The sequence below is a fragment of the Cherax quadricarinatus genome, chromosome 31 (genome assembly GCF_038502225.1).
Source record: "Cherax quadricarinatus isolate ZL_2023a chromosome 31, ASM3850222v1, whole genome shotgun sequence".
In the NCBI taxonomy this organism is placed as follows: Eukaryota; Metazoa; Arthropoda; class Malacostraca; order Decapoda; family Parastacidae; genus Cherax; species Cherax quadricarinatus.
Genome location: NC_091322.1, coordinates 4755980 through 4764937, shown reverse-complemented (window position 1 = coordinate 4764937; position 8958 = coordinate 4755980).

Below are 8958 nucleotides of genomic sequence, written 5' to 3'. Positions count from 1 at the left end.
AAGAGGCGGGGCCAGGAGCTAATACTCGACCTCTGCAACCAAATACAGGTGAGTACACGCACACACTTGTACATCTAAATATTACGTCACTGTTTTCGGATGGTCGTTACCTTTAATGTACTGAGAAACAAGTCATATATGTACGCATCACAGGTTGTACATGGCCACGTTTACATGTGTATACTACAAGAAAGGAGCGTAGTATGATGCTACGTGGAAGACGTGGGGTATTCACCTAAATGTGGTTGCAGGGGTCGAGTCACAGCTCCTGGTCCCGACCAAGAAGTCAGGGCTTTGTTACGCATCAATTACGGACTCATTCGCTTCACTTTCCTCACCGCTTGTCTTTAAATTCGCACCTCACTTGCTGTCCCAGCGTCTTCGTCACCTTTATGTTGACCAGACACAAGAAACGCGCTATTTCATGACCTTAGAGTAGTCCTACCAGTGCTCCTTCAAAATAAATTATTTTAATTCTCCTCCTCCACCTCTTTCTCTTCCTGATACTACTACTACTACTACTACTACCACTACAATTCTCACTTATGTCAATTACCGCTACTACTAACACTATTATTCATGTCTATACCATTACAATTACTGCTACTGATTCTACTACTTCTAACGCAATTGCTCTTTCTACTAACCATTTCCACTACCAATACCACTGATTCTACCATTACACTACTACTACTACTACTACTACTACTACTACTACTACTACTACTACTACTACTACTACTACTACTACTACTACTACTACTACTACTACTTCTACTTCCGACAACAGTTTTAACCTCTGTTGTAACATCGTCTACGTCTGATCTGACAACATTTTCAGAACTAACACAGATCGCTAGTTCTTATTTTTTTCCTTAACAATCACAAAAGAGATCACGAAAAGTTCGATTTTTGTAATAATCTACAAAACGTTTGAAGTAACATTACTTTCCAGACAAAAATCTAGAAAGAATAAAAAACTGATTTCAGTTTGATTACGTTTTTATAGTGTCCATGACGTTGTTCGGTGCTGGTCGCGAGAATATCCCTTTAAATGAAGACTCCGGGTGCCTTGATGTAGCTAAAGGGCTCTTGATCCATGGAGTTCAAGCTACCGCCCCCTTCTGGGATTACTTCAATAGTCAAGTCAATGGACACATATGCATCTTAACAAGACGTTTATTAGCCGATGTTTCGCCAATTAGGGTCTTTGTCAAGCACATCAGGGATTTTGGTCAAGCACATCAGGGAGTTTAGTCAGGCACATCAGGGATTTTAGTCAGGCACATAAGGGAGTTTAGTCAAGCACATCAGGGAGTTTAGTCAGGCACATCAGGGATTTTAGTCAGGCACATCAGGGAGTTTAGTCAAGCACATCAGGGAGTTTAGTCATGCACATCAGGGATTTTAGTCAGGCACATCAAGGAGTTTAGTCAAGCACATCAGGGAGTTTAGTCAAGCACATCAGGGAGTTTAGTCAAGCACATCAGGGAGTTTAGTCAGGCACATCAGGGAGTTTAGTCAGGCACATCAGGGATTTTAGTCAGGCACATCAGGGAGTTTAGTCAAGCATATCAGGGAGTTTAGTCAGGCACATCAGGGAGTTTAGTCAGGCACATCAGAGAGTTTAGTCAGGCACATCAGGGAGTTTAGTCAGGCACATCAGGGAGTTTAGTCAAGCACATCAGGGAGTTTAGTCAAGCACATCAGGGAGTTTAGTCAGGCACATCAGGGAGTTTAGTCAAGCACATCAGGGAGTTTAGTCAAGCACATCAGGGAGTTTAGTCAGGCACATCAGGGAGTTTAGTCAAGCACATCAGGGAGTTTAGTCAAGCACATCAGGGAGTTTAGTCAGGCACATCAGTGAGTTTAGTCAGGCACATCAGGGAGTTTAGTCAGGCACATCAGGGAGTTTAGTCAGGCACATCAGGGATTTTAGTCAGGCACATCAGGGAGTTTAGTCAGGCACATCAGGGAGTTTAGTCAAGCACATCAGGGAGTTTAGTCAAGCACATCAGGAAGTTTAGTCAAGCACATCAGGGAGTTTAGTCAAGCACATCAGGGAGTTTAGTCAGGCACATCAGGGAGTTTAGTCAGGCACATCAGGGAGTTTAGTCAGGCACATCAGGGAGTTTAGTCAGGCACATCAGGAAGTTTAGTCAAGCACATCAGGGAGTTTAGTCAAGCACATCAGGGAGTTTAGTCAAGCACATCAGGAAGTTTAGTCAGGCACATCAGGGAGTTTAGTCAAGCACATCAGGGAGTTTAGTCAGACACATCAGGGAGTTTAGTCAAGCACATCAGGGAGTTTAGTCAAGCACATCAGGAAGTTTAGTCAAGCACATCAGGGAGTTTAGTCAAGCACATCAGGAAGTTTAGTCAAGCACATCAGGGAGTTTAGTCAAGCACATCAGGAAGTTTAGTCAAGCACATCAGGGAGTTTAGTCAAGCACATCAGGGAGTTTAGTCAAGCACATCAGGGAGTTTAGTCAAGCACATCAGGGAGTTTAGTCAAGCACATCAGGGAGTTTAGTCAAGCACATCAGGGAGTTTAGTCAAGCACATCAGGGAGTTTAGTCAAGCACATCAGGAAGTTTAGTCAAGCACATCAGGGAGTTTAGTCAAGCACATCAGGGAGTTTAGTCAAGCACATCAGGGAGTTTAGTCAAGCACATCAGGAAGTTTAGTCAAGCACATCAGGAAGTTTAGTCAAGCACATCAGGAAGTTTAGTCAAGCACATCAGGGAGTTTAGTCAAGCACATCAGGGAGTTTAGTCAGGCACAAATCAAGTTTAGTTAAGTCAAATCATACAATACATAGACACAATCTAGTGAATATTTGTGAGTGCTTGTTTTTATGTGTGTGTGCGCGGGCGCGCGGGCGCGCGGGCGCACGGGCGCACGGGCGCACGGGCGTGAAGCTGTAAAGACACATTGGCAAAATTTATGTTTTATTTTGTTGAAACTAACTGTATCGTTTTTAAATCAACCGTAACTTCCCAACTGCATTTTAAATGAAAACTGAGAAAATCTTAATTTAAATCAATGGGAAATCTTGACAGACCACAGCCACATCTGAACACAAACCCGATAAACCACCGCCATATTAGAAAACAACCACGACAGACCACAACCACATTAGTACACAACCATGGAAAACCAATATCGCAACAGATTCCAGTCACGAAAAGACCACAGCCTCCACAGACCACAACCACAGTAAACCACAGTCACGTTAGAATACAATCACGACATATCACACCTTGACACACCTTGTGTTGTGTCACGATCATCAAAAGAAAATAATTTGTGTAGAAGACCAGTAGCAGAGAGAGAGAGAAAAAAAAGAGAGAGAGAGAGACCCCAATACAGCAGTGATCATCCCAATGAGGAGTAAAATTCCGCCATTACTCGCTCACTCTAACACCAATTGACTTAGCCATGTTGTTATCACTAATTGCTGCATCCTTCATGCTGCTGACTCGCCCAGGTAATCCCTTTACCGTTTTCATTAGGTTGATAAACAACAACAAAACATCAACATCAAGGCAGACGGACTGATGCTCTTAGTTTGTCGCTGAAGTCAGCTCTTTCATACTGCTGTCAGGTGTTATCAGTCACGGGTGTATACTAGTACCAGCGTTGAAAGGCATATGTATATGCCGCTTCACGTCTTCGACCGATTCCAATACTAATTCTCCGTGCTGGATGAGTACAGCCACTGGTTGGCGTAGTCTCCACGATAAAGATACCCAGGTGCTGCATATCGTGTCTTGTTTGTCTAGATACTTGTGTTTTTCAAAATGACGCCCGTGGACACACTACCAGGCAACGTGTGTATCGATCACTGGAACTGCCTTCCAAGACGAGCAGGAGGGAAGGGAGCAAGAGGGAGGGAATAGATAAATAAAGAACAAAAAGGCACAATACATAAATAACTCGCACATGGGAGAGAGGAGGAGCTGACGACGAACGACGTTTCGGTCAGACATGGACCATTTACAAAGCTATAATTTCTTCCTGGTTTCAGACCGGGTCGCGGGGGCGTTGACTCCAGAAACCCTCTCTAGGTATACTCCAACTATGTGCCGGTTGTGTATTGTGAATAGATAGATAGGCAAGTAAATAGATAGAATTTGATGACTTCTCTCCCCAGCTTTCAAGAGTGAGACATTTAGCTAGTGGCACCTGTAAATATAACTAGTGCCACTAAAGTGTTAAGTGGTGGCACTCCTACAGGGATCAGTGGGCGCGAGACGACTGGTGAAAAGGAATGCTACTGGGCAGAGGAAAGGCACCAGGAAGGGAAGGAGGAATGGGAAGGAAGGAAGGAAGGAAGGAAGGGTAAGAGGTTGGTCTTTCGACTCGCGTCACTTCAGTCTCCAATTTGTGCCGCTAAACTGGTCCCTGCTGCTTCCCCTCTAGGGACCTGTCGCGTGGGATTGAATGGGAAGGGAGAGGGAGAGGGAGGCATGGGAGCTTAGTGGAGGGCGTGAGGAAGGGAAGGAAGAGATGAGAGGGGGGGGGAAGAATGGTGAAAGGGAATAAGCAGGATTAGGAAGGATGGAAGGAGTGTGGGAGGGCGAAGTTAAGACGGCAATACACATACATGGAAAAGAAAGAGAAAATCTTTGCATTTCACACTAAAACTATCTGCAATGGATGACTATCTACTACTATATCGATTAAAGACTATCAATTATTACACTATTATGTAAATAGTTGAAAGAAAATAAAACAGAGGGCCCTCTCCCCACCCAACATTCCCTCGGGCCACCGCCAGCATCAAACAGGAGGCAGACCACAGTATTCGTAAAGCTGGCATGGATAATTAATATGAAAAACTGAAGAGGATGGAAGAGCTGAAATAATGAGATGCAAATACCTCTGCTGCAATGGTATTAATACTACCGCAACAATTTGTGTTGCTGCTAGCCACAAGGGAGAGTCCTTTACGTATTCTTCTAAATACTGTGGTCTTAGTGGTTCTGAAACTTCCATTAGAGTATCTGTGGCCACTGCCTTGTAGTAGGCTGTGATTAATAAAATTCTATATTTACAAAGTTTTCCTTGGAGAAGCGGAAAAGAATCATTCCTCCGTAAGCCATGCGTGTCGTACAAGGCGACTAAAATACCTGTATAAATTACTAAATATAAAAAGAAGAAAAACTTTTTCTTCTTTCTCGAGTCACCCGAACCCTGTGGGAGACGGCCGATGTGTTAAAAAACAAATTACAAAATGTCTGCCCAACTTATTATTGAAGTATTGAATTGATTTACGACCTCAGGAGGAAGATAACAGAGATAAATAACATTAAGAAACCTTCCCAAACTTGTGTTTAGCTGCTCGCCAAAGAGCTTAAATCTCCCACTACTGTCTCTCCGAACTTTAAAAATATCTTGAATATGTCAGATTTGATAACTATCTTCAAGGCATGAAAAATGATGTAGTGATACGGACAGGATGTGGAAAAAGACACTTAAGTACAGTTCACGACATTTATGAGAGGAAACAGCTCGTGACGAAACATTTTCTGCAACAAATGTCCTGAGCTGATGGGTTGCATGAGGTCGCTGAAGGGTTGCATGAGGTCGCTGAATGGTTGCATGAGGTCGCTGAAGGGTTGCATGAGGTCACAAAAGGTTTGCATGTCACTGAAGGGTTGCATAAGGTCGCTGAAGGGTTTCATGAGGTCACTGAAGGGTTGCATGAGGTCGCTGAAGGGTTGCATGAGGTCGCTGAAGGGTTGCATGAGGTCGCTGAAGGGTTGCATGAGGTCACAAAAGGTTTGCATGTCACTGAAGGGTTGCATAAGGTCGCTGAAGGGTTGCATGAGGTCGCTGAATGGTTGCATGAGGTCGCTGAAGGGTTGCATGAGGTCACAAAAGGTTTGCATGTCACTGAAGGGTTGCATAAGGTCGCTGAAGGGTTTCATGAGGTCACTGAAGGGTTGCATGAGGTCGCTGAAGGGTTGCATGAGGTCGCTGAAGGGTTGCATGAGGTCGCTGAAGGGTTGCATGAGGTCACAAAAGGTTTGCATGTCACTGAAGGGTTGCATAAGGTCGCTGAAGGGTTGCATGAGGTCACTGAAGGGTTGCATGAGGTCGCTGAAGGGTTGCATGAGGTCACAAAAGATTTGCATGTCACTGAAGGGTTGCATGAGGTCACTGAAGGGTTGCATGAGGTCACTGAAGGGTTGCATGAGGTCGCTGAAGGGTTGCATGAGGTCGCTGAAGGGTTGCATGAGGTCGCTGAAGGGTTGCATGAGATCACAAAAGATTTGTATGTCACCGAAGGGTTGCATGAGGTAGCTGAAGGGTGGCATGAGGTCACAAAAGATTTGCACGTCACTGAAGGGTTGCATGAGGTCACTGAAGGGTTGCACGAGGTCACTGAAGGGTTGCATGAGGTCACTGAAGGATAGCATGAGGTCACTGAAGGGTTGCATGAGGTCACTGAAGGATTGCATGAGGTCACTGAAGGATTGCATGAGGTCACCTCGTAGCCTCTGTTGTCTGAGTGATGATTCAAGTTTTGTTGCTTCTTTTGCATCATCTCAAAGTCCATTTTCTTTTATATAAATGGAGGACCATAAATGGACAGAGAGGGGCAAGGAGAGGGACGGGAGGGAGGCAGAGGAAGATGATGTGTGAAGATAATATAAGAAGGGGGGAAGATGATGTAAGGGAGGAGGAGGAATGATATGATGGAGGAAAATGATAGATGCGAAGCAGGATGTAAAATAGAGGAGGCTGACTGTTGATAAAGTATAGAAGAACTGCAAATTGAGAGGAAGGTGAGAGAGTGCCTTCAGTCTGTTCTCGTAGGAATAGAAACTAGAACTGGCCAGTAGAGATGAAACACTAAATGAAACTGGAGATTACTGAAGAAACAGACGATAAAGGCAGATAGTACAAAACTAAAAGATGAAATTAATTAGTACATATGAAACAGGAGATGGATTTGGCCCGTACAATGGGAACTAAACTGAAACCAGACGGTTCAATTGAAACAAAAAATGAAATAATCCAGTACAAATGTAAAAGATGACGTAACTGACCAGTGCAGATGTAAGAAAAGATGAAACTATACATTACTATGGCCAGTACCACAGACCAGTACAAGTGAAAGAGACGAAACTAGTCAGCAGAGGATGCAACTGGCAAGTACACATGAAACGGGAGAAGCTGACCAGTACAGACAGAGCAAGACATGAAACTACCAGCACAGGAGGAACAGAACAATAATAATAAAATTAATCATTACGGTGGAACGACATCCCAAACTATCCAGGGGTAGGCGAAGGTGTTCAGTGGGAGGAAATGAGATGTGAAAGTGTCCAACAGGACGGGGAACAGGAAGTGGAAGTGTCCGACAGGAGGGGGAACAGAAAGTGAAAGTGTCCAACAGGAGGAGAACGGGAGATGAAAGTGTCCAACAGGAGGGGAACGGGGGTGAAATTATCCAACAGAAAGGGAAAGAGAGGTTAATATGTCCACCAGGCGGGACAGCAAGATATTAGTGTCCAGTAGTGTGTGGAATGTGAGAGAAAACCGTTCAGCACAGATGGAACGGTGGATAAGCTGTCTAGACTAGGTGGACAAGAGGATAAACTGTCCATCATGCGGAACCTAAAGTGACCAATACAAAGAGAACCGACGACATTCAGTGATGCGCAAATGTTTACGAAATTGTCAGAAAAACTGCCAAGTTAAAGTGTATCCACAACACACACACACAGACACACACACAGGAAGTATTTCTTCAGTCACAGGGTAGTCAGGAAGTGGAATAGTTTGGAAAGCGATGTAGTGGAGGCAGGATCTAATCTTAGCTTTAAGCAGGAGTATGATAAAGCTCATAGTGCAGGGAGAGTGACCCAGTAGCGGGCCATTGAAGAGGCGGGGCCAGGAGCTATGACTCGACCCCTGCAACCACAACTAGGTGGGTACAACTAGGTGAGTACACATACACACACAATCAGGTATCTGGTACAATATTCCAGAGATCATTTGCCATTCTGTTGATGGAGCCACTTGCTAGAATGAAACGTCCATTCTCCACACCTGACAAGTCCAGGATTATCTCAAGGAGCCGCAACTGGAATTTCTGAGTAAGAGGACACGAGCTTGTTGATAACGCAAGTTCTACCACACGTACGGCACTTGAAGAGGATACAACCTCTATGTCGGAACTCACGATAACATTGTAGATCATTACGCTTTCATCATATTACAAACACACACACAAACACACACACACACACACACACACACACACACACACACACACACACACACACACACACACACACACACACACACACACACACACATACACAACAGCACCAGTTTGGAACCCACACCTGGTCAAGCACGTCAAGAAATTAGAGAAAGTACAAAGGTTTGCAACAAGGCTAATTCCAGAGCTCAGGAGAATGCCTTACGATGAAAGGTTGAGGGAAATCGGACTGACGACACTGGAGGACAGGAGGGTCAGGGGAGACATGATAACGACATACAAAATACTGCGTGAAATAGATAAGGTGGACAGAGACAGGATGTTCCAGAGAGGGGACACAGAAACAAGGGGTCACAATTGGAAGCTGAAGACTCAGACGAGTCACAGGGATGTTAGGAAGTATTTCTTCAATCACAGAGTCGTTAGGAAGTGGAGTAGCCTAGCAAGTGATGTAGTGGTGGCAGAAACCATACATAGCATTAAGTCGAGGTACGACAAAACTGAGGAAGCAGAGAGAGAGAGGACCTAGCAGCGATCAGTGAAGAGGCGGGGCCAGGAGCTGTGTCTCGACCCCTGCATTCACAATTAGGTGAGTACACACAATTATATATATATATATATATATATATATATATATATATATATATATATATATATATATATATATATATATATATATACATATATATGCAATAAGATCACAGTAAACAGGTGAT